The 23,901-nt window shown below is 41.0% G+C and overlaps 1 long non-coding RNA gene across 1 annotated transcript in view; it reads left to right on the top strand.

The window, feature by feature from the left end:
• Nucleotides 1–23,901, top strand: part of LOC133388402 (uncharacterized) — a 31,187-nt gene that overhangs the window by 5,668 nt on the left and 1,618 nt on the right. The gene's annotated exons all lie outside the window — the stretch shown is intronic.

Genomic DNA, 23,901 nt, shown 5'->3' with positions numbered 1-23,901 from the left:
AGTTTGATAATTAGTCATCTCTAAGTCAGATTCAAATCAGACTGATCGGAAAAACCCATCCAGTATAGAAAGTAAACCTGTACATGTGTTGGCTCGCAGCTCTTCGTGCAGGATATTGGACTGTATCATTTGGAGGTTTGTCCTGTCCTAAGATTCCATGATTATGTGATTCTACATTACTAGGCTTCAACATACTTAGCACTGAATTTGCATCAATAAAACAGGGGCTGCAATTCGTTGAGCACGGCTAGTGCAGCTGAAAAGAGCCTTTTATTTCTCTTAATTTGATTTCTTGCCTCCAAATAGGCAACTACAACATAAAGGCTGTTAATGGATAACAATTGCTACTTATAAAGTCTCCAATACATAAATAAAGGATAATGTAGAAGTAGAGCAAGGGAACATAAATGCACTTATTGTTGGCATAGCCATAAAAAAACTCCCTCCATGAAAATAACTGTAACATTTTATTAACACATTTAGTGAAACAGAAATGATGATGTTTTCCTCCCATCTGGTTCTTTCTCCTTTCCAGGATTCCAACTTCTCTTTCTCCTAATTTACTAGAGATAAAAATAATCTTCCACACTTAACACATTCCTGAAAGCTAAGCTCTTTCATGTGCAGACACTGAGGCTACCTAGCAGAATACTTTATTGAAGGTCTGATTTCACACCACAGCAAAACCTTCCATTAATATATTGAGAATCATGTCCATAACATTTCAGAGCTCTGAAGCCTTGGGTGCTTCCAGACTATCAATATTTTTGGGTGGGTTTCAGTCACATACCAGCAAATTCTGATTGTGCAATTACAGTTGATTTGGTGCTCTTATGAAACAAGCCTGTTTTCCAAAAGATCAGACTTTTTCCAATAAGGAAAGTGATGGGACAGCACACTGCACAGTGTATGGGTTAATATTTGCTTGATGCAACATTGTCTAACCTCCCCACAAAAAATCAGAATTAATATTTAATAAATGGCCTATGTTATCTAATCTTCCCACAAACAAATCAGAATGAATACTCAGTAAACATAACAAATGTACATACCTGTAGTGACCCTTGTCCTCAAACTGAAAAGAAAATTAAACCTGAAGACTACAGATCAGATACCCACTCACAGACAGAAATAGCAGAACTGAATGTCTACACAGCTCATAACCTGCTGGGGCAGGGCTGGGGTTAAGTGGATATGACAACGTTGATATGGGAAGCAACAGCTGCTCAACACATATGATGGCTTCCTCCAAACATTAATGGAGCTGCATGAGGAACAGCTTGGTGGGTGTGGCTCCCAAGCCTTTCACATAATTGAGAAATTTGGTTTTAGTAACCCCTGAAGCAAGGAAGGCCACACAGCCAACTGTGAACACTGAAGACATATTTTTGCTGGCAACTGTTGTTAGAGAACAATAATTTCTATACTATCCTGTAGCTGCCAATGTTGGGGTGTGGTTTCTACAAATATTGGAAAGAATAGCCACAAAACCAAAACATTTAAAAACCAAACCACACTGTAATGTATTGTGTGATACCTGAGTCACAAAAAATTATATTCCAATTTATATTGCACACCATGACCTCAATCTAGAGAAAATCATACTTAAATCCTATTGAAATCGCAGCAAACTTGTCCCACGGGTAAGTAAGCTTCTCTGAATTGAGGCCTGTTTCTCTTAATAGCATCTCATGGAGGTTTAGTTGTAGGCTAGACACTCAAACCTCTGAGCAAAGATGGGACAACAAGAATTGGTGTGGGCACACTCTCTTCCCAGCATTTGTTTCCTCGGGTTTGTTTCTTGTATGCCCTACTTATGTCTGAGCTGAGAAAAAGCACACTCCGGATTCTGCCAACAGCTAGAAGACCAAAGGCCACTGGGATATGGCATTCCCTGGCTGCCCTAGAGGAAATACCACCCTAGCCCCATTCATCAGCCATAGAAGGAAGAGCTGCAGGGAGTTTGCTTGCTCCCTCTTTGCAAAAGAAGAACACTTGGATCCAATTGCCTGATGGCCTCTGATGGTAGAGCTGAAGGGAAGCACACTCTGGCCCCATCCATTGGCCAAGCATCTTAGGGCCAGTGGATTGTGTGGGGATTGTGTTTGTGCATTACTACTAAACTGTTGTAAGCCACCTTGAAAGGTAGGACATAGGTATTGTAATGAATACATCTACACATAGGTGAGTTATATTATGATTATTTCCAGTTTCCCATCCAGGCTCAGTTAAGGACAAGGTAAAGTATAGGCAAAGCTTTTAAACTGTTAGTAGCATATCTACACCCCTAGTAACCTCAATTAAAGATAACAATGATCATTCAGTGAAAGTCTTGATATTAAATTTACATTCCCCAGTTTTCAGGTACTAGTTACAGTTGCCCACACTTGGAATAAAAATATTCCATTATTGGGTTAGGATGTGGAGTCCAAAAACGGTGTCAGAGGTTTTTTGTAGGTCTTGGAGCACAGCCCAGTGTTTTTTTGGCAAGCCAAAGGGGAGTATCAATGGGTTTTTGTGGGCTCAAGGGTAGACCAGCACAAACCTGTCTATTAACCTAAAATGTACGTCTTAAACATAACCAGATGAGAGGGGCAAGGGGATGGCTTTTCCTGTGCTTTTCTTCCAAGTGGCCTAAAAGAGGGGAGAAATGGAGCTGTTTCTTTCCGGTTGTTTGGCAGCCTTAGTACTTACTTTAAACAGAATAGAAAATGAATATAAGAAGACCCTGCTAGATCAAGCCAATGGCCTATCTAGTCCAGCACCCTGTTCTCAAAGTGGCCAACCAGTTGCCTATGGAAAGCCTGCAATCTAGACCAGAGTGCAACAGCACTCTCCCCTCCTGTGGTTTCCAGCAGCTGGCATTCAGAAGCATACTGCCTCCAGACAGTAGAGGTAGAACATAGCCATCATGGGCATATTCCAGCCAAATGCAAGAATGTTCAGACCCTATTTATTTCAGTGTGTTAATTACATGATTAAGCTTCAACAGTTTTGCATGACAAGTACTGTATTGTATCTTCCTTTGGTGAGCATGATGAGCAACCAGTTTTCTTCCTAACTTTTAAGTTGCAGAGATGGGCAGGGATTGCCTTGGCAGCTTGGCACAGTGATCCCTATCCCTCTTTCCATCTACGAAAGTGGAAGGAAAGCTGAGAGTTGTTTGGAAAGTGTGCGACCAAGGTGCCCACACCACCAAACCAGCAAGCCCCCACACGAGCAGGGGTGTAGTCGTCCAGGGTCCCAAGGGGTCTTAGATCCCTTACTTTTTTGGGAGCAGGGTCCCTATGTTTTCAGTGTCCTTTCCTGGTGATTGAAGCCAGAGTGAAAGGAGGCAGGTTAGCTACTGAGAAGGCTCTTCTCAGTAGCTAACATAACCCCTTAGTATGGCAATCAAGAAGGTAAACTCAGCAAAGGAAGTTCCTGAACTTACAGCATCTCAGTACATATGCCCAGGCACATGCACAGAAAATAGTAGATCTAGCTGAAATGCAACACATGGAGATCTGCATTGATCTTTGCAATGCATCACTAAGGGAAAGTACTCCAAACAAAGTAAGAGACTGAAAGCTACTTTTATTGCATAATCTTAGATGGGAGAGTGGCTGCGAGGGGGTGTGGTGTGACTGTCATGAAGGGACCCTGCAGTTTTGAATTTACCAGTACACTACTGCTCTGGAGCAGAAAAGACTGGCAAGCAGGGGGCTTATTTGAACAGTGCTATACAAAGGCACCCCAAGTGTTGTTGCCAAGCTGGCATCCTCCCACTGCTGTAGGATGGGGAGCTGGTAACTACTTGGCTTGGCTAGCACAGCATGTCATTTTAAAATCACTCTAATTTAAACTGACAGGACTCATAAATTCTTAATTCTTGCTGGATTTCACCCAGTGTGTATAGCAACTAATTCTATATAAAAATATAAAATGAAGTCATATTTCTGTTAGGGTTGTAACCTTTAATTAGTTTAATTGCTAGATTGATTGACTAAAGACTTAGTTGGTTATTTGGTGGGAGCTAATTTGAATCCATGAGGGCAAATTTTAATTGGCAGGACTATGGACTATGAATTAAGGGCACACTTGTTTATTTTTGGTTTAGGTGTGATACTATTACAGCAAATGAAAAAGAAACTTAATGATGTCTCTTCTAAAACTGAGTGGTAGCTATTGGTTATTAAATGGTATATATATGTTACACTTCCTTCAGTATCTCAAAAAGGCAGCTAAATTTAGGTTTGGGTAAGACTTAATTGATTTAAATTTAAAAAATAAATTTGTGAAAAGGCAGATAACTGCCTAATAATCTTTAGTACGCTGAAAGCCCTAATTTATATTAGGTGTGTATTCTTTTCATGTCATTATTCTGAAGAATATTTTCTTCAGATCCATAGAATGAGGAAAATGTAATAATTCTCATGCTCAGAGGATGGTGTCTGCTCAATGTTATCAGCCAGAGACTATTAAAGGATGAGAGGGTCTAGACTAGAAATCTACATTAGCTCTGATTAGCTCGAAGGAGTATATGGGAGTGATTTCAAACAAAGTTACTTTAAAGCAAGGATGCTTAGGCTTGCAGCTGTGAAGACCAGTTCTGGGTGGGTTTACGTGTAAGCAGGGTACTGCAATAATATACCCACTTACCTTTCAGTAAGCTTCATTGAATCAAACCTTGTGCTGGCTGGGGCTGATGGGAGTTTGGAGGACAATAGGTTTGTGAAGGCTGCCCAGTTGGGATTGGAATGTGTTCATTTATTAATTTATTAATTTTTTACCCACCTTTTACCATAAGGTCCCAGGAAGGGCTGCAACAGTAAAATATGCAATTATAAAACAAAGCTGTTACAACTACCAAAGAAGTCTTAGGTACTTTTAACTTGCCAGGTTTCAGTGATCTAAGCTATTCTTCCCTCCCCAAACAGTCCTTTTTCATATTTTGGCCTGCTGTGCATAACTGTCATTTATGTCATTAGGAATCAGAGAGGAAATCTGGCTGCCAAGCAACATTTCAGCGATGGTGCTTAACATATTGTATTGTGACATTTGCAATAGTTTCACAATAAGCATCACTTACGTGAAGATGTTTTCCCCAGGCTAAAGTCAGCTCATTATTTGTACTAGCAAGATTTGTGCTTCTGTTACCATCATAAAATACCACTTTACTCTTCAAAAACTTCATGTGCTTTGCTGGGAAGCAACATTTGTAGGGCCAGATACCGCTCAGGAAAAACAAAAATACTGAACAATGCAACCCTTTGATTCTTTGAAGACTTTTGACAACTTTCTTTCGTTAGGAGGAGATAGAGTTCACCAATCTGTGTTTTATATTTCTAATACTATAGAAAACATTTAAAAACTGGTTACAAAGGCACAGCTTGATCCCTGTAACATTTGATGATGTCATGGTGTACAAATGTGGAATTGCTAGTGGATCTTGGGAGAATCCCCATATGTTAAAATACAACATATGCTTATGGTGAATTGACAGTGGGGCTTAAGGTTGCTAATATAATTCTAGCGCCTATCACCGTAAACTTATCAAAGACAACTAATCAATGCCAGTAGAAGCAATTCAACAGATAAAAATAGGATCTATTAAAATGACAGAGGTATTTACTTGTGGTATTTACGCTCTGGAGTGCAATGCTGCCTGTCGATCAGTAACTTCCCTGTCACAAGATAGAAGCAATTTGTGCTGCCTGATCCCAGTTTTCTCATTAATATGTAAATGAGCCATGCCAGTTGTTAGGTTAGAAGAAAGCTGTCATGTTTATTGTGACAGATTTAATGGATGTGTTTGGATTGTGCATTCAATGTGTTTTCAAGAGCATGTCTTATCTTTGTTTAGGCAGTAAATCAAACATGTAAACAACAATTCATTAGCATCTGTCAGAAGCTCAAAGCTACACATTGTTATAGTCAAAAATCTCCCCAGAGGTTAAAAAAAAAAAAGTATATCTGACTTACTCCTGATTAGTCTGATTTTCTTTCCTCTACTGTTTACCAACTTGTACCAAATGTTTGGATCGCAGCATAGCTATGTTTCTGATAGCTCTAAGGATCAGGAATAAACCAGTTAAGCACTAGGTAGTCCCCAGAGCCTATTACTTATAGGTGAATGTACCTACCAGCATAATGTGACCAGTCAAATCAACCAGCAATTTCTGACTGTTCCGTTCAGTGTTTCTCCTTTTCCTGACTTCTGGAGAAAATTGGAAGAAGATTTCTTTGACATAGATTTCCCCTTATTTTCTACTTTTTCACTATACATCCCTGGAATACATAAGAACTGTTTTTAAAAGCAACAGTGTTTTGCTTGGTTGGTTAGCCTCAAACTGGGGCTTGCTGTGCTCTGAACATTGTGAAGGATAGACATACCGTACACTGGATTCTTACTGCTAAGGCACTGAAGAATATTATAGCCTAATACTATGGTTAAAACCTAATGCTGTGGCTTGGCATTTTTAAACTAATGTTTTTATACTTTTTACAATCAAGAATAGAACAAAAGAATAAACAAACAAAATAAGAAAAGGGCAAAAGAAATTTACATAAAGTTAGAATACTATATTAAGGAAATAGAGTTTGTTGTATGGGAAAATATTGGATTGTATCCAATGTTAGTTCTACTCATAGTAGACCCATTTAAATTAATGGACATGACTAATTCAGATTCATCAGTTTTAATGGGTCTACTTTGAGTAGAACTAACATTGGCTACAACCCAGTATCTGTAATTTTTTTCATTCCAGTATTGGATGAACAAAGCCTATCTCTTAATAAATTTATATTGCTGGTTACTCCTTGAAGATTTCCTTTTGCATGAGAATTTGTCATTAGAGCTCTCTCTCATATTTTCTCAAGTAGTCTGTTACAGCCAGAGGATTTTTATTTTTCTATTGCTAAGTGATGCAAAGTTTGGCACAGGTCAATAAGCTTGTTACCAGTTGGAGATCTCCTCTTGTTTCTTCTGATTGTAGCACGCAGAAGAAAATTGTTTCTGGGTTCCTGGATAATACGTATATTGTAATTTCCTGTGTTCTGTTCAGTACAGTGGTCCCAAAAGTTTTTTTATTTTTGTGCAACTCCAAAAAAATGCACATAATCAGTTTTGCTCCACCTGCTACAGAATATGTTGATAGGATGTTTTAAAGAAAGTTTCCTTCAAATTAGCACTAATGAGTGTAGTGGTTAAGGTGTTGGACTATGACCTGGGAGACCAGAGTTCGAATCCCCACCCACCCATGAAGCTCACTGGGTGACCTTGGGCCAGTCACTGCCTCTCAGCCTCATGAAAACCCTATTCATAGGGTTGCTATAAGTCGAAATCAACTTGAAGGAAGTACATTTACATTTAGTGTTGTTGGTATAGATTTAAACAATCATTCCTGTTCAGTTTGTTGCAAAGATTATATTTCATTAAGTGCCTTTCCCATTTTCTCATACATGTCGGTTGTAATTGCTCTTTTTTTAGTTTAGATAGAATTAGATATATTTTTGTAATTGATTTTCTTTGATCAGTTTGTAATAAAAGATTTTCAAATGGAGGATTAAGGTGAGGTTTTTCATATTTTATTAATAATTGTTCGACGATACGTGTTAGTTAAAAAATGAAAACAAGAGAGGGCATGTTTCATTCAATAGAGCTGGACTGGCATGTTTTAACCCTTGATATTGCACTGACTGAGCCTACAGGTATTATGACATAGACTTTGATTGTACCTAAGTGATTTTATTGGCTTTCACAGACTATATCGTGATCTAACCATTGTTTATTGCCCTTCTGAGCTAGATTCCAGGTTGCACATATTTTTATTTCTTTGTGAATTACCCACCACCTCTCTCTAGAAGACAAGCAAAATCTTATCATTTGATTTGTATCCCGCCGTTCCTTCCAGTAGAAGCCCAAGACAGCACAAAATCTTCACATATCCAATACTTGTTCCGCTCCTCTAGTCCTATGTGTTTACCTGAGCATAGCAGTTTTTAATGCAAACAAGTGGCAACTGAGGAATAGATTGTTTCCATTGTGGATTACAACAAACCCAGGTCTTCCATCCCAATTGTATATACCTCACTCTATCATCATTTCATAGCATCTACAAGGAGGACAAAAACTAATAATTTAATAACTAGGCATTGAAAAGCCAGCAATTACTTTCTGCTAAAGATTTATGACTTGCAACTAACTTGGATATTTCCCCCATTAACTTCTAGTAACTTCCTTACATGTTTTTTCAGATTTTTTCCCCCAATTTCATTGCAGTGTACCAAGTACTGCTAATATAAGGGTTTTGCAACAGTGAAAGTCATTCATTGGCGATCACTCATGGCCGAGTAAGATTGTCTTCCAGGGTAAGGTCTTTAACAATGGGTCCATAAGTGACTGTGGAGGCCAATTCTGGATCCACACAGCCTCCCACAGTGAGGACATAGGTTTCCAGATTGAAGATGGTCTCGATGAGGGTTTGTTTGATGTGCCTTCCGCTTACCTCGTTTGTCCCTTTCGCCCTGTATTCGTGCTTCTTCAAAGTCTACAGCACCTTTGACAATAGCCGACCTCCATTGGGGACGTTCATGGGCGAAGACTTGTCGATGTTCATGTTACATTTTTTTAGATTTGCTTTAAGAACATCTTTAAACCTCTTTTGCTGTCCACCCATGTTCCATTTTCCATCCTTAAGTTGGGAGTAAAGTAGCTGCTTTGGAAGACGGTGATTAGGCATTCGAACAACATGGCCGGTCCAGCAAAGTTGATGTTGGAGGATCATTGTTTCAACACTGGTGGTCTTTGCTTCTTCCAATACGCTAACATTAGTCCACCTATCTTCCCAAGTAATTTGCAGAATTTTCCGGAGGCAGCGTTGGTGGAATCTTTCAAGAAGTTGGGAGTGGCATTTATAGGTGGTCCATGTTTCACAGGCATACAGTAAGGTCGGTAGTACAATGGCTTTATAAATAAGGATTTTGGTCTCCCTGCGAATATCCCGATCCTCGAACACTCTACGCTTCGTTCGGGAGAATTTATTTATTTATTTTATTTGTTTCATTTATAGACCACCCATAGCGAATAGCTCTCTATTTGAGCTCTCTCAAAGCTCAGACAATGCTGAATTTCAGATGCTGAATTACAGAGAGATGGCTGCCAAGATAAGAAAAGTGATTGAGATTCTCCAGTGTTGCACCATTAAGCTGGATTGATGGTGCTACAGAGGGATTGGTATGCACTTGCTGATGAAGCACTTTGGGTTTTTTGATGTTAAGCAAGAGGCCAAGCTTTTCATATGCTTCTATAAAGACATTTAGGATAGTTTGAAGATCTTCCTATGAATGTGCGGAGACTACATTATCATCAGCATACTGAAGTTCTACGACAGAGGTTGACATTACCTTAGTTTTTGCTTTCAGCCTACTGAGGTTAAAAAGCTTTCCATCTGTTTGATATGTGATTTCCTCAGCAGCGGGAAGTTTCCCTTCAACAAGGTGTAGAATCATGGCAATGAAAATAGCAAATAAGGTCGGAGCAATTACGCATCCCTGTTTGATGCCTGATCCCACTTTGAATGGATAATTTTGAGAGCCATTGTTATCCAAATTTGTCGCCGTCATGTTGTCATGGAGGAGTTGCAAAATATTCACAAATTTATCAGGGCATCCAATTTTCAGAAGGATGGTCCAGAGAGCAGTTCGATTTACAGTATCAGAGGACTTAGTCAGATCAATAAATGCCATATACAGAGGTCGGTTTTGCTCCCTGCATTTTTCTTGAAGCTGTCGTGCAGTGAAGATCATGTCCACTGTCCCCCTGGAAGGGCGGAAATCATTTTGGGATTCAGGAAGGATGTCTTCTGAGATAGGTAGGAGGCGATTTGCGAGGATCCTTGCAAGGATTTTACCTGCGGTAGCTAGAAAAAAGATACCTCAGTAGTTCCCACAATCTGTTCTATAACCCTTCTTGAAAAGAGTGATAATTATGGCATCCCTAAAGTCTTCTGGGTTCTCCTCCCTCATCCAGATTTTTTCAATGAGGTTATGAAGTTGTGTAAATTCAGGCCCACCTTCTTTAAAGACTTCAGCAGGAATCCCATCAGGTCCACTAGCTTTCTTATTCTTCATTTGATTAATGGCTTTACTGACTTCATCCAAATTAGGGGATACTGTAAGCTCATCTCTAATTTGTTGTTGTGGGATTTGTGAGAAGACCTCACCAGTCACATAAGAGTTACGATTAAGGAGGTTGTGGTAATGCTCTTTCCAACGCAGTGCAATAGACTCTTTGTTCTTTAGAAGTTTGGTACCATCTATTGAACATAAGGGATTTGTACCATAATTTGTTGGTCCATAGATGGCCTTAGTGGCATTAAAAAAGCCCCGAGCATCATGAGCATCTGCAAAATGCTGGATTTCTTGAGCTTTCTTTATCTACCAGGAGTTCTTAAGGTCTGCTAATGTTAGGGTTTTGCAACAGTGAAAGTATATCCTAGCTTTCCTTACATATTTGTTCAGTGGATATATAGACAAGCAAGCAACATAGAAGACTAGATTCGCTGAACATAATTCAACAAGAACCTTTCATGTAATTAAAATGAACAGGAGCACAGTGCTTGTGCATGAATCCTATTCATTTCTCTCTGGTGCATCTACTGAACCTACATATTTGCTGTGCTCTGAACACTGAAGGCTAGACATACTGTACACTGAATTCTTACTACTAAGATTCTGAGGAATACTGTGGTCCAAGCATAATGCTATTGCTTGGAATGTTTTAACGTTTGATGTTGCACTGGTGAACTTGTGAAGCACAGTGGATTAAACTGGCCATAAATTTCGTTAGAATGTCTAATTTCATTGTGGTTGCATTTATTTAGCTGTAACTCAAATACCATAAGCAACATTTACTACCTGGAAAGGGGGTGATTGGTTATGTAAAAGGAAATCAGTGACATTGTGTGTCCATGAGCAGAGCTTGGAAGATTACTTTAAAAAAGTAATAAATTACAGTTACAATTACTTGGCCCAAAAAAGTAGTAATTACTGTTACAATTACAGTTGCTCTGAAAGTAACTGATTACTTTACTTTTTCTCAAAAGTAATCACTACAATTACATTTCAGTTACTTTTTTAAAAAAACTCCTACAAGGTGCTGGCCTTGGCTGCTGCACATCTAAGAAGCCTAAAACAATAATAAAAATAAACACACAGGGGGTAGTAGAATAAAAAAAATTATCTGTAAGATTAACATAATGGCATAACAGAATCTCACATCCCCCCAAGCAATGATGATACCCCAACTCTTGAAATCAAATTTTACACTTGAAATGCTTTTATAATATGTTTCTGTTATGTCTCAAAAGAACAAGATGCTCAAAGAGCATGTCAAGACAAGGAATGTCTTTTTACAGTCATTACGTTGCCACCAGTACTGAACAGGCGTTCTACTGCGGCGCTTGAAGGCATGCCTGTGTTGTGCTGCAAAAAACACCGCAGCACACGTGGAAAGCCATGGAGTGATGACACTTCCCTGCTGGGAGACCTCAGGTACCTCACCAGTTCCTCCTCAGCAGTGTCCACTGCTGACCTCTTGCCCTGGGGCAGAAAGTTAAAGAAGTCATCTTCTAAGTCATCTCTTTCCTGGTCTTTATCTGAAGACTGATCACTGTCCTCATTAAGTACACCCATGTTTATTTCAGCTTTCAACAAGGCTTCCGTTGTGTATCTAAGAAAGAGAGAGGATATGTTAACACATATATGTTAGGAAACCATCATCTGCTCTTCATTTCCTGATGCTTGTCATGTCCCCTGGTTCAGGGTCCAGCCTGAGCTTGTGGATGATGACATGGAAGGTAGGAAGGTGACCAAGTCACCACACTCATGGGGCAGCACAGCAGACCCTTAAGGAGTACCTGCAGCAACCCAAGGTTGTGATGAGGAGCCCCAGAAAGAAAAGGCCCAGCCCCTGCCTACCACCATAAGCCCTCTGATGCCTCCCTTGAGACAACATTTCCCTTGGAGTAATCCACCCAAAGGGCTTCCCTAATGTTCTTACTTGTTGGTATGGGTGGTGGCCTGACACGATTCCAGCCAATCTAGTTTGAAGCGAGGGTGTAGGCAGGCTGCCAGAAGAAGCCTCTTGTCCTCCCAGATAGCTGCAAACCGCTTTCTAAGGGCTTCGCGCACACCTCTCAGCAGCTGAAAACAGTATGTGTACCTCTCAGGTTTGTTTTCCAGTCCTTCTAACTTGCGGTCCAGATTGCAGAGCGTTGGTAGCAAATACCCCATGAACATGCCGTTCTCCCGTTGCAGGATATCTAGGGACTGGGCTAGTGGCTCCATAATCTCTGTGTATTCCTGTACCACTTCAATCTCTGCAGCTGTGATCCTGGACAAGGAGCAGCGGTCCATTATGGCGTGCATTTTTAGTGGCACAGTTGACAGGAGCTCATGTAGTTGCTTCAACGCATCAAAGGTGGAATTCCACCTGGTCTTATTTGGTACCTTCAGATACACACCACATTGCGCATGGATATACTCAGCAATCTGTGCTGACTGGTTCTGCTTGGACCACAACTTGCTGCACTTTCCCATCAAGGAACAAAACTGTTTCTTGAAAGGACCAAGAAGACTACTTTTGGAGGAGTCAGAAAGCATGGCCTCTATGTCTTGTGTTGCCACAAGGTTGAGGGTGTGGCTAGCACATCTCTGGTGTGGTGGTAAAACAAAATCCTCTCCTGAGTCTGCAGCTTCTTCCTCTGCCTCAGGTCCTGTGTCCAGGATCTCACAGATAGGCACAAACTCCACCTCAGCCTCCTCCTCCTCCTGGTTATCACCATCATCGTCACTGGTGCCTGCAGCTTCCACTGGTTCTTTGGCCATGAAAACTCTGAACCCTTTCACAAAGTTGGAGCCATTGTCTGTAGTAGTGCACATAACTTTGTTGTGGATCCTGTACTGCACATGTACATCATGCAGTGCTTTTGAAAGGACATCGTATGTATGGCGCCCCTTCAGACGCTTACAAGCCAAGGCCCGTTTCAGGGTAGTTGGGTTGATCCAGTGGGCTGTTACCCCAAAGTAACTCTTCTTGCCATTGGTCCAACAATCTGCAGTGGTTGCTATATATGCCACAGCACCCATTCGGTTTCCAAGAGTTTCTCTCATGTGGCATGCTCTCTTCTCAATTCTGTCTCTCAGAGTCTTGGCACATATGATGGTGAGATCTTTGGGGAGTCCAATGCGAACCAGATTAATGAATGATAGTTTGTCCACAGTCTGAAGTGGTAATGTCTCCTCTACAATGAAATCAATGATTCTCCTGTCGAGATTGCTCTGGGTGACAGGCTCCCTGCCAGATCCCCACCTCTCAAGGGTTGTCTGCTGCTGCTTCAGCATTTTGGGAGGAGGGGTGTCATGCATTGGTTCAGGAAGGCCATGTCTCCTTGCCTTTATTGCTTCTTCAATTGCTCTCAGCTTCTCAGGGTGTGCCCTCTGAGGAAGAAGAACAAAGCATGAATCCAAGAAAAAATGGAAGAGGAACTTCACAATTTAAACATAAATAGACAATGGACACTCTTTGAGGACCAGCATGACAAAGGCTTACCTCAAAATGTTTCTTCACATTGGATGAGGAGGAAACAGCTGATCTCAGATTTTTGATCCTTGGAAGGCAGTAATTGCATCGTACAACAACATTTTTCCCACTCTGGCTCACAAATGTACAAGCTTTCTCAAAGCCAAACCATGGTACTTGCTGTTCTGCAGATGTGGCTGTGGGCAACTGGCACTGCTTCATGCCCTCCTCCTCCTCGCGCACAGGGCCTCCTTTCTGAACCTCACTTTCTAGTTTTGCCTCCTCAGGATCAACAAGCTGTGACTCAAGTGGCCGCACTAACTGACTGCTGCTCTCAGCAGCAAAACCTGCAACAGGCGTCTCTGTAATAAACAAGAGATAATGCTCCTATATGGGTGAACTTCAGCTGTGATGTGCCCCCATCTCTTCCCCATGCTGCAAGATCCCCCAGTCAGAGTGGAAGTAAGCAGGTCGATAGCACAATTAAAAGAGATCCTATTTGCATCATTTTTGCTCACTGAATAACCCTGCCTGGGCCAGTCTAACCTACTATCTCACAGGGTTGTTGTGAGAACAAAATGAGACTAGGGTTCAAATCCCCACATAGCCATGAAGCTCACTGGGTGACCTTGGGCCAGTCACTGCCTCTCAGCCTCATGAAAACTCTATTCATAGGGTCACCATAAGTTGGAATCAACTTGAAGGCGGTACATATGTATTTTATTTTGAATATGATGATTATGATAATAAATATGCAGCATTTCAAATTAATTCTGTATGAGAAGCATTCCATGCCAAGCTTGAAAAACCAAGGATGAGGTATAAAATGTAGACAAAAATACTTTTGACAAAATGCCGTTTATTTTTTATATCTATATCTATAATTAGCAATACAGCTGAATGATGTATGTAAAGTATTTTTTCTTTCCCTTTTCTTTTTTATTAATATTTTAGTACTACTGCTAAAGTTCTGATGAAAGAATAAAGCATTCATTAGCCAAATTCAAATGATTAGAACACATCACATAAATTCCACTGAAGTTGGAGTTTTTGCCATAGAAAATGAAAAAAACATATAACCTATGATAGCCCAATAGACAATCAGAACTAATATAAAACCCTATTGCTTCTTATTTGCAAATCTTGCAAGATCTAAGGTAACTCTAGATCAGGTGATGCATGTTATGTACATTTGTATATATATTAGCAGAGATTGTCAACAGTCTATGATGCTTGTGTGTGCCAATGTGTGTGTTTGTGGCAGGCTTTTACCCTGCACTGAGATCACTGAGACTTAAGACTTAGTAAAATAAGAAAAGCTATTTCATTTATAGAAATACATCATAGATAGGAAAGGCATACCTAGTTCTAAGTAACTAACTTGGAGGCGCAACACCCAGGTTTGGGAGTTGCCCTCACTGCCCCTTCTTCATGTGTATTGGAGAGTGACAGAATAGGGCTAGAAGCAAATAGAAAGCAAAAATGGAAAGTAGGGTAACATCTAAAGAAATACTCCCCTTTACATCTCTCCTTTCTTTCTTTCTGTATATATATATATTTATTTATATTTATATATATCCCGCCCTTCCTCGCAGTAGGAGCCCAGGGCAGCACTGACAGTGGTTGACCTTCACTTCCTAAAAAGCAGTAATGATGAAACCCCTCAACATTGCCTATTGCAGCCTGTGCAGCTTTGGCACTGTTCATCTTATTGAAGCTTACTTGAGCTTTTGCTTTTTGCACCTGCACATTCTTTTCTAGGCAGCAATTGTGTTGCAGCGACTGCACCACACAGCCTGAGACTTCTCTCCTCCTTGCTTTGGTCACCACATGGCAATGTCATCAAGAAAGGGCTTGCACATAAATACACAAGCCTGGGCTGTGATGAGAACAGATTAATCTCAACTCTGAAATTCATTGTATGCGAACTGAACGGTACTTGTCTTCCTGGTCAAATGATTTTTTTTTAAAAAAAACCAACTCTAGGGCTACAAGCTTTAATTTTCAGCAGATTAATTAACTAAAAGGAGAGTTGATTAATCAGTGGGGCCTATTTTTATTGGTAAGAATGAGTTTTAATATGAGACACTTGTTTATTGTTTTTAAAGTAATTTTGTGTGTTACTGTACCGGGGAATGCATGAAACAATAACAAAGATCAGCCTTGATTTTTTTTAACTGTGTGCCCTAGAGCTTCTGTATTGAATTCTTCATTGTTCACCGCTAGTCGGGCGGTATATAAATTTAATAAATAAATAAATAAATAAAATTGTCTTGCACTCTTTTTAATTATTATATACTGGAAATTCTCATAGATTTGAAGTCTTGGTGATAAGCAAATCAATTGAAATGTAATTGATCAGTTTATTGAAAGGGAGAGGATTAATCAGTTAAACATTTTAATTTTACATTGCCCAGATATTCAGCTGCAATAAATGGATTTTTTTCAGCAAGAGGCGATCTTCACAGGTACCCCACCTGGGGATGCTGTTGGAGAGAATGGGGTTTACAGGAGTTGTCTCTCTCTGGGACTGGGAATCTCTCTCTTTCTCACAGAACATGTGTTTGAGAGCTGGGGGACTGAGAGGAGGAGCTGCAAGGACCCTACTTCTCACCTCATCCCTGCCAAGAACAAAAAAATCAGCCTTAAGCCATTTATTATACGCCTAATGATTTATTATTATTATTATTATTATTACTGAGACAGTTTTTGTCCCACATACAATTCAGTCTTGTGATTAAACAGGACAAAAATACAAATAAAAAGAAAGATGGAGTTCAAATAAATATACAATAAAAAGCTAGCCGGCATTTTAAAAGGCAGGAGTGCTCTGTCTGGATAAATACAGCACACAGGTATGCATGGGAACAAGGGGGAGAGTTCAAAAAGGGGGGGAAGGAAGAGAAGTAGGCCATGGGGGGGCAGAAGGTGCCGCGGAGGCAGCAGCGAGGTAAGGAGAGGCACACACACACACACACACACACAAATCATCGTCACTCACCTCCACAGCTCTTCGCCATTCTGCTGCTGCCTTCTCCTCCGTTGTCCTTGCCCTGGCGTTTTCCTCCAGCGTCCATTTTTTCCTCTCAGACGCTAGCAGGCCCTGCCTATTCACCTCTCAGAGCTTGGAAAAGTTACTTTTTTGAACTACAACGCCCATCAGCCCAATCCAGTGGCCATGCTGGCTGGAGCTGATGGGAGTTGTAGTTCAAAAAAGTAACTTTTCCAAGCTCTGCGGGGAAGAGAGAGTCTGCGCAGAGGTCCAATCAGTGTGAGGCACATGTCTTGTGTTCACCAATCACAGCCAGGAGCTGACTTCCCCTTGTTCCCGCCCCCAAGTAACGTCCAACCTAACGTGGAAACGTTAAAGTCGCAGCTGAAAAGTAGGGAAATTACTATTCGTTCCGTTACTTGCCAAATGTAATGGAATTACCCACTCGTTATTTAAAATTGTAACGAATTACAAGTAACTCGTTAAAAATAACGAGTTACTTCCAAGCTCTGTCCATGAGTATGCATGCAGACTAGAGTCAAGTTACATCATAGTAACCATTTGTGTCTGAAGACCTGTATATATTGTACTCCTAAATCCCTACTCCCTCTGCCACCAGAGCTTCTGACTGAAGGAGAGAACTGCAGCAGTTCATACTGGAACATTGACACAATGGCCCTAAATCCTCCTGACTCAGAGAAGCATGTTTCTCCATATCTCATAGAATCTAGAACCCAGGGTCATCCAATGAAACTGAATGGTGGGAGGTTCAGAAGTACTTTTAGAAGTACTTCTTCACACAGCACATAGAAGATAAACTGTGGTATTCACTGTCACAAGATGTGATGATTGCCAGTGACTTGGATGGCTTGAAAGAGGGATTGGACAAAGTCACGCAGTAGACAACTGTCAATGGCTACTAATCATGATGGCTAAATACTGCCTCTAGGATGAAAGGCAGCATGCTTCTGATTAGTAGTTTCTGAGTAACATGAGCTTGAATGGATATCATACTGATGTCTTGCTTGTGTTTCCAAGACGCATCTAAACTTCTTAGAGGCTTTTGGTCTGATCCAGCAGGGCTCTTATATTGTTATATAATACTTGAAGAACTCTTCTGCATCACTACTTTATAGAAATCAGTCTATTGCTTTCCTCAATTAAGACATCTTTTTGCTGTGAGAGGCTCCTAGGTAGTCCATCTGTGCCACCAGCTGATCCATTTCCTGCTTAACTGTATAGCTGCTGCCTGCATCCCTGGCACCCCCTGCAAAGTACTTGCTATCTGGGGGCCTCTGTGCTTGACAATTTCAGCAGGACTCCCAACAACATCTCTTATGGAGTAAGTAGTTTGTACCTAGGTGGGTCACATTTGGAAGTAGGAGAAAATAAATCTGTCCTTTCTTTTATTATTATATTTATTATGGGTGCTATGCAGCACTAGACTGCATTTCATTGCAGAGTAGACCCACTGAAGTCAATAGACTTGATTAACTTAGATTCATTCATTTTAATAGGTCTACTCTAAGTAGAACTTAGTTTAACTATATTTTGTTATACATTTATATCCCACCTTTCCTTGAAGGAGCTCGGGGTGTCATACATAGTTCTCCCTCTCCCCGTTTTATCCTTAACCTCTGAGGTAGGTTAGACTGGTCACCCAGTGAACTTAATGGTTGAGTGGGGATTTGAACCCTGATCTCCCAGGCCCTAGTCCAGCACTCTAACCACTACACCACATTGTCTTTTTCATTGTCATCAGCTCTAGTCTGTCCAATGCCTCTCAGCCATCTTCAGGGAACCCTTTCCACACGGACCTGTTTGCCAATGAATTGCTGTACAATGCAAACGATTCTGGAGCATATCCTACAGTCATTTCACATGGAGTGATGGCTAGGCTTATTGGACTTTATTAATGGCCTGTGAGAATTCAGACCAGCATGTGTGGTGGTGGTTGGCTGGCTGGCTGGCCTTTGGGTGTGTGCGTTGGGGTGGGGAGCTGGCAAAGTGCCCTTGATGGTTCTCCTCCAAAATGAGCACCTCCCCTCAGCAGGATTAGCAGCAGTAGTGGTAGGCAGCAGCAGTTTGCTGTGGTAATTATCCACAATGCCCCAACATAGCATTGCTCCATGGCACAGTGCACAACTTAAAATGGCAGCTTCCCTCCACCCACGGCTGCTGTTTGGTAAGTCTGCGCTCTGGATGGGCAGGAAATCCCCCAAAAGGCACCAGCACCAGCAGGCCCTGACAGAGTGCTAGTGCCTTGGCAGCTGGCTGAGAATCCTATATATTGACACTGTGCCTGGCTAAGGGTGCTTCCAGAGTCAGACTGCCACTATTTTGAGGTGGGATCAATCATACCGGCAAATTCAGGTTGCACAATTATAGTGGATTGTGAGGTCTTGCACAACAAATCTGCCTACCCCAAAAGATCAGACTTTTTGCAACAAAGAAAGTGATGAGGAAATGCACTGGGACGTGTGAGAGAACACTTGCTTTGATGCAGTCCCCACAAACAAATCAGAATGAATGTTCATTAAATATCCAACATTGTCTAAATTCCCTGCAAAAAAATTAGGGTGAATGCTCAATAAACAGGTCATCTGGAAGTGCCCTAGGAGCTCACACCCCAAGCTTTCCTGTTATTACATCGCAGGGAACATTTAAATCTTATTCACCTATACTACTACTGTCAAAAAGGAACTCTTTATAAGTTTCTGATAAACACTAGGGTTCCCTTGGAACACAGGTTGAAAACCATGGCACCAGACCATTTTCGTGGATTAATAAAATGTCAGCAAGCCCCAGTGGATGGCACTGTTGGTCTTTGATGATCTGGGTTCAAATCCCCTGCTCAATTGTAAACTCATAGGACAGACACAGAAATAGTACAGGTTTCTCAGTTCCACTCCTCTATTACTGGACAACCAAGGCAACAGCCTATAATCCACATTAAACATCATAAATTGTTTAAAGAGCAGTCTTAGCTTGTGAAGTGCTTTGAATTTTTTTATCTCATTTTGTTCTCACAACATCTATGAAATTAAATTTTCTAATACCAAATTTTCTAATACCAATTTTACAGATGGAAAACAGGCCAGGTACAGCAACTTTCCCAAAGCTATCCAGCAAATTCATAGCTAAAACTGGCTTTTAATAGCTCTAAAACTACCCATTGAGCCATGCTAGTTTTCATTTGAAAAGTTAGCTCTCATGTCTGTGTTCTCATGTCATGCTAAGCCAAACCATGGCATGGTATGAACATACTGGCTCCCAAGGAGAAGATTGCAGCACTTTGATCCCTACTCCCCAGGTTTTTTAGGTCAGTGCAATGCAGCAACTAAACCAAGGTTTGTCCAAGGTTATTGTCTGAACCCACAGTTGTGGTTAAGGTCTCTCCTTAACCATGATCTGTAGTCAAGGTTTGCCTTATAATTACAGGTGATAGTTAAGGAGAAGAGACCTTTAACCATGATCGCAAGTTTGGATGACATGCTAAGCCAAACCTTGGCTTAGCTCCCATCCTGCACTAACCTAAAAAGCTCAGGCAGAAGCAAAGCAGGTGTGACCTCCTTGCCAGAAGTCAGCACATTCACACAGTCACAAGTAAGTCATACTTTGGATAACTGTCACATGTGAACCAGGCTAATGTATCCCTATGGTTCTCATTTTGTTCCTGCCTTTTGTCCCTGAGAGATTTTTGGGAGTCTTTTTTTTTATTGGATATGTGAGTTGCTATAGTTGCCATACTTACTTTAGCCCCCTCTCTAATGGGTCTAGGGGTTAAAATCAGAGAACTGATACATCTTGACTTTAGCATGCATGCTTACACATGGACACAAAACTGCATAGGTGTGGTATTCAACAAACACATTCCATCAACGTATGGACTTTTGGCTGTGCAGCAGAACTTCCCTTCTGTCTTCACTCCCTCCCCATACTCCCTCTAATCTGTTCTGTTGTTTCCCCCAGCCCTTTGGAACAGATTTGGGGAGGCCATGGGGTGTGTGGGGAGTGGAGGGAGGAAGTTGCTTTGCATAAATGGAAATCCTTGCGCTAATGGAACTATTGCATTGGATACCACCCCATCTATATTGCTTCCCTTCCATACATACACTCATCATCCCCTTTCCAGGTAATAAATGTTGCCAAAGGTGTTTGAGTTACAGCTATGGTACAACAAAGACAACCAGATCCATTATGATAGGACAGTAACTTAATGATGGAGGACATACTTTGCTAACAGGAGGTCTTAAGTTCAATCCCTGGTTTTTCCACATAGTACCTGAAACCTGGTAAGCCGCTGATAGTCATTGTCAACAATACTGAGTATGGACCATTGATCTGACTTCGTATAAGGCAGGTTCCTATGTTCTTTTTAAATTAAGCATTACAAGGAAACTGTTATTTATTTATTCATGCATTGACCACATATTCCATCTTTTCTCCAAGGAGCTGAAGGTACATTATTCTTCCCCATCCCATTTTATTCTTACAACCCTGTGAGGTAGGTTAGGCTGAGAGACAGTAACATACCCAAGGTCACCCAGTGAGCTTCATGGCTAGATGGGAATTTGAAACATAGTTTCCCATGACCTAGTCTAACACTCTAACTGCTACACCATGGGTAGTTTACTAATGCACCCTGCTTTAGAAGCCAATGTAAGTGGACTATTAACTGCAGAATAATTTAACTTAAGACAGACACGGCCATCAACGATATATTGGTAGTGGTGATGGGCCAAGATCCTCAGTGTGGAACTAGTAGTATTAAAAGAATATAAGAGAACCTCTATTTTCATTGTTGAAATGTTGGGGAGAATGCAGCTGACTTAACGTGTAGCACTGTCCTGTGTTTACTGATGAGTAAGTGGACACCCTAAATCTAGCCGGACAGAGGGAAGCTAGCATCCAGGAAAGCCTGTACTATTTCTAGACCTCTTGGTGGCGGGGTAAGGATAGGGCTATGACAGATATGTAAAAGATATTTGAAGATCCAGCCAAAGAGAAGAAAGGGTTTAAGTCAAATTCTTTGTGTGAAGGACCGCCAGGGACCACCTCGCTGCCCCCTTGGCTTCCCTTCTGCGTGGATGCAGGATCAGGTCCCCAGTCAACAGGGCTTGCTGGTGAAGAATGGCTGGGAGATAAGCCAGATAAGGAACAGCTGGGGAGACACTCAGTTGTTGACAGTGAGCCTTCAGCATACCAAATAACAGAGGAAGAATGGAAGGAGTGGGGCAGAGAGGGCCTGACTGGTGTCAAATACCGATGGAGAAAAGGGGCTGGCAGGGAACTTGAGTGATTGGCAGGCTACAGAGCAAGGTGTGGAGCCTTAGCCTAGGCCCCTCCAGGAACTGTGGGTGTATTCACTGGGGGAAGTGTGGGTGTGATGTAACTTCTTGTCCCTAATAAACAAAAGCCAAATAGACCTGTGGTTGTGGCTCTTTGGGTGCTACAAGAGGGGAACTGGGGCCATGGACACTGGGCCTTTTGATGTTCCCCTGATGGTCCCAAGGCAGCCCAACATTTTTGCAAGCTAGAGCGGTTATCTCTTATCGGATCAGGGCAAAGCAGTCTGCACTAGATACCCTCTTCCCCATGCTAATCCCCTTTGGGCTTGTGGAACAGACTGGGCTGGGGAAAGCTCCTTAATTCTTATGCTTCTCCTTGCCCCACTCTGCAGGTGGTATTGTTCCTAACTATTGTTCACCTGTCTGTGAGGCTACTAGACCCAGCTCTCTGAAAGGTGAGAGGCGACTCTCTCATAGTTGCAGTTTGACAGCAGTTTTCATGTACATAAGTAGCATGCCCTATAGACAAGAATGCCATCAGTTGTTGACGTAGGAAGGGCAGTATCAGATAGAAAGGCAAAAAGTATTGAAAACTTCTTGCTCCTCTGATCGGATGTCCGTTCAGGATGGTGCTCATCTTGATAGCTCCAGCAAAGCAAAAAGCCCTCCAGTCACCACTGTAAACTTAGCCTCCCAAGAGACAAGCCAGTATTAGGCTTCCCTAAGCTGCAAAAAACACACTGGCTTTTCATTTCTATGACTTCCCTTTTCCCAAGGACCTTACAATTTAATCAGGATTTCTTAATAGTACATGAATTCTAAATTGCAATCATTTGTTGCCAAGTAGCCGCAGGCTTTCCTGTCTCGTAGAAATATCTCTGTTATTTCCTCTTTTTAGAGTTTACGTAAATAAAATAAAATAAAACTTTTACAAATCGCACTTGCCGCTTAATGTTCCCAGCCAAAATATCTTTCTGCAAAAATAGAAATCCTTCCTTACAATTCATCTTGTGGATGCCTTTTCTGCTCTTTTATAAAAGTAATAACAAATGTACCACATAGAGCAAATGAGAAGAGCATATAATCAAAATGATAATGGTGGGTATTGTATGGCTGGTTTTGTGTTTTTTTAAACCTATCCCCGTACGGAAATCATATCTCAAGGCAATGTTCTCATCTCTGATTTCAGTAATAATTGTACATATAAGAAAAGGTAGTAAGAAGTATTGGAAACAAAGATGCTTTATTGGTTCATTAACCAGATATTGTCTTGATGGGCCTGTCTTGTCTGGCCAAAGACCATAGTCTGATATACGGGAAGGAGATATGTCTTTAAAGAGGAGGAAATCAAGAGCTGTACCAGCTCCGACCTTGGCCTTTCAGGAGCCACAATATGTAATTTAGCTTGATTAGCCATGTAGGTTTGGCTGAATATTGCTCTTGTGGCTTTGAGGCCACCACAATTCAAATTTAGGTCAGAGTTAAATGAAGAGCTGAAAGGACATGACTTTAGCTATTAAAGGCCTCAGTATTTTTATTTTGTTTTACAAAAACACACATGGGGCAGGGGAAGGAAATGCATTATTACTTCTCAGGCTAAAGCTTACTGGATGAAATAATTTTATCATTAGTACCTTTTTAACATTCTAAGTTACAGGATCCATTACAAAAAATTAAAAACCCTCCACAATGACTATGGATTTTTTTTAATCCAGTAATGGAAATACTTCCACTCCAAGAAAACAAGTGTTTTTTTTAGGTGGTAATAAGGAATGCCTGAGTGTGAGTTGTTTCATATTCATTTGCCCATTTCTGACTCCCATCCCTATCAGCAACAGGGGAAGGGTCTAGAACTAATTTTGTGACATGTAAATCTAGTAAATATAGAATCAGATTATCATTTAGTGTTGTTATGTTTGCACCACAAACATCAGTGGTCTGGAAATAAATTGTCCTCCTCAGTGACTTCAATGCCAAATCAGCAAGCAAACCATAAAGAAGTTCATGAAAATGGTAATCTGTTGTCTTGAGAATTTGGAGTAACTAAGGCTGAA

Source organism: Rhineura floridana, chromosome 7, assembly GCF_030035675.1.
Source record: "Rhineura floridana isolate rRhiFlo1 chromosome 7, rRhiFlo1.hap2, whole genome shotgun sequence".
NCBI lineage: Eukaryota > Metazoa > Chordata > Lepidosauria > Squamata > Rhineuridae > Rhineura > Rhineura floridana.
The sequence above is the reverse complement of the archived record's forward strand: the minus strand, read 5'-3'. Positions and strand labels throughout refer to the sequence as shown.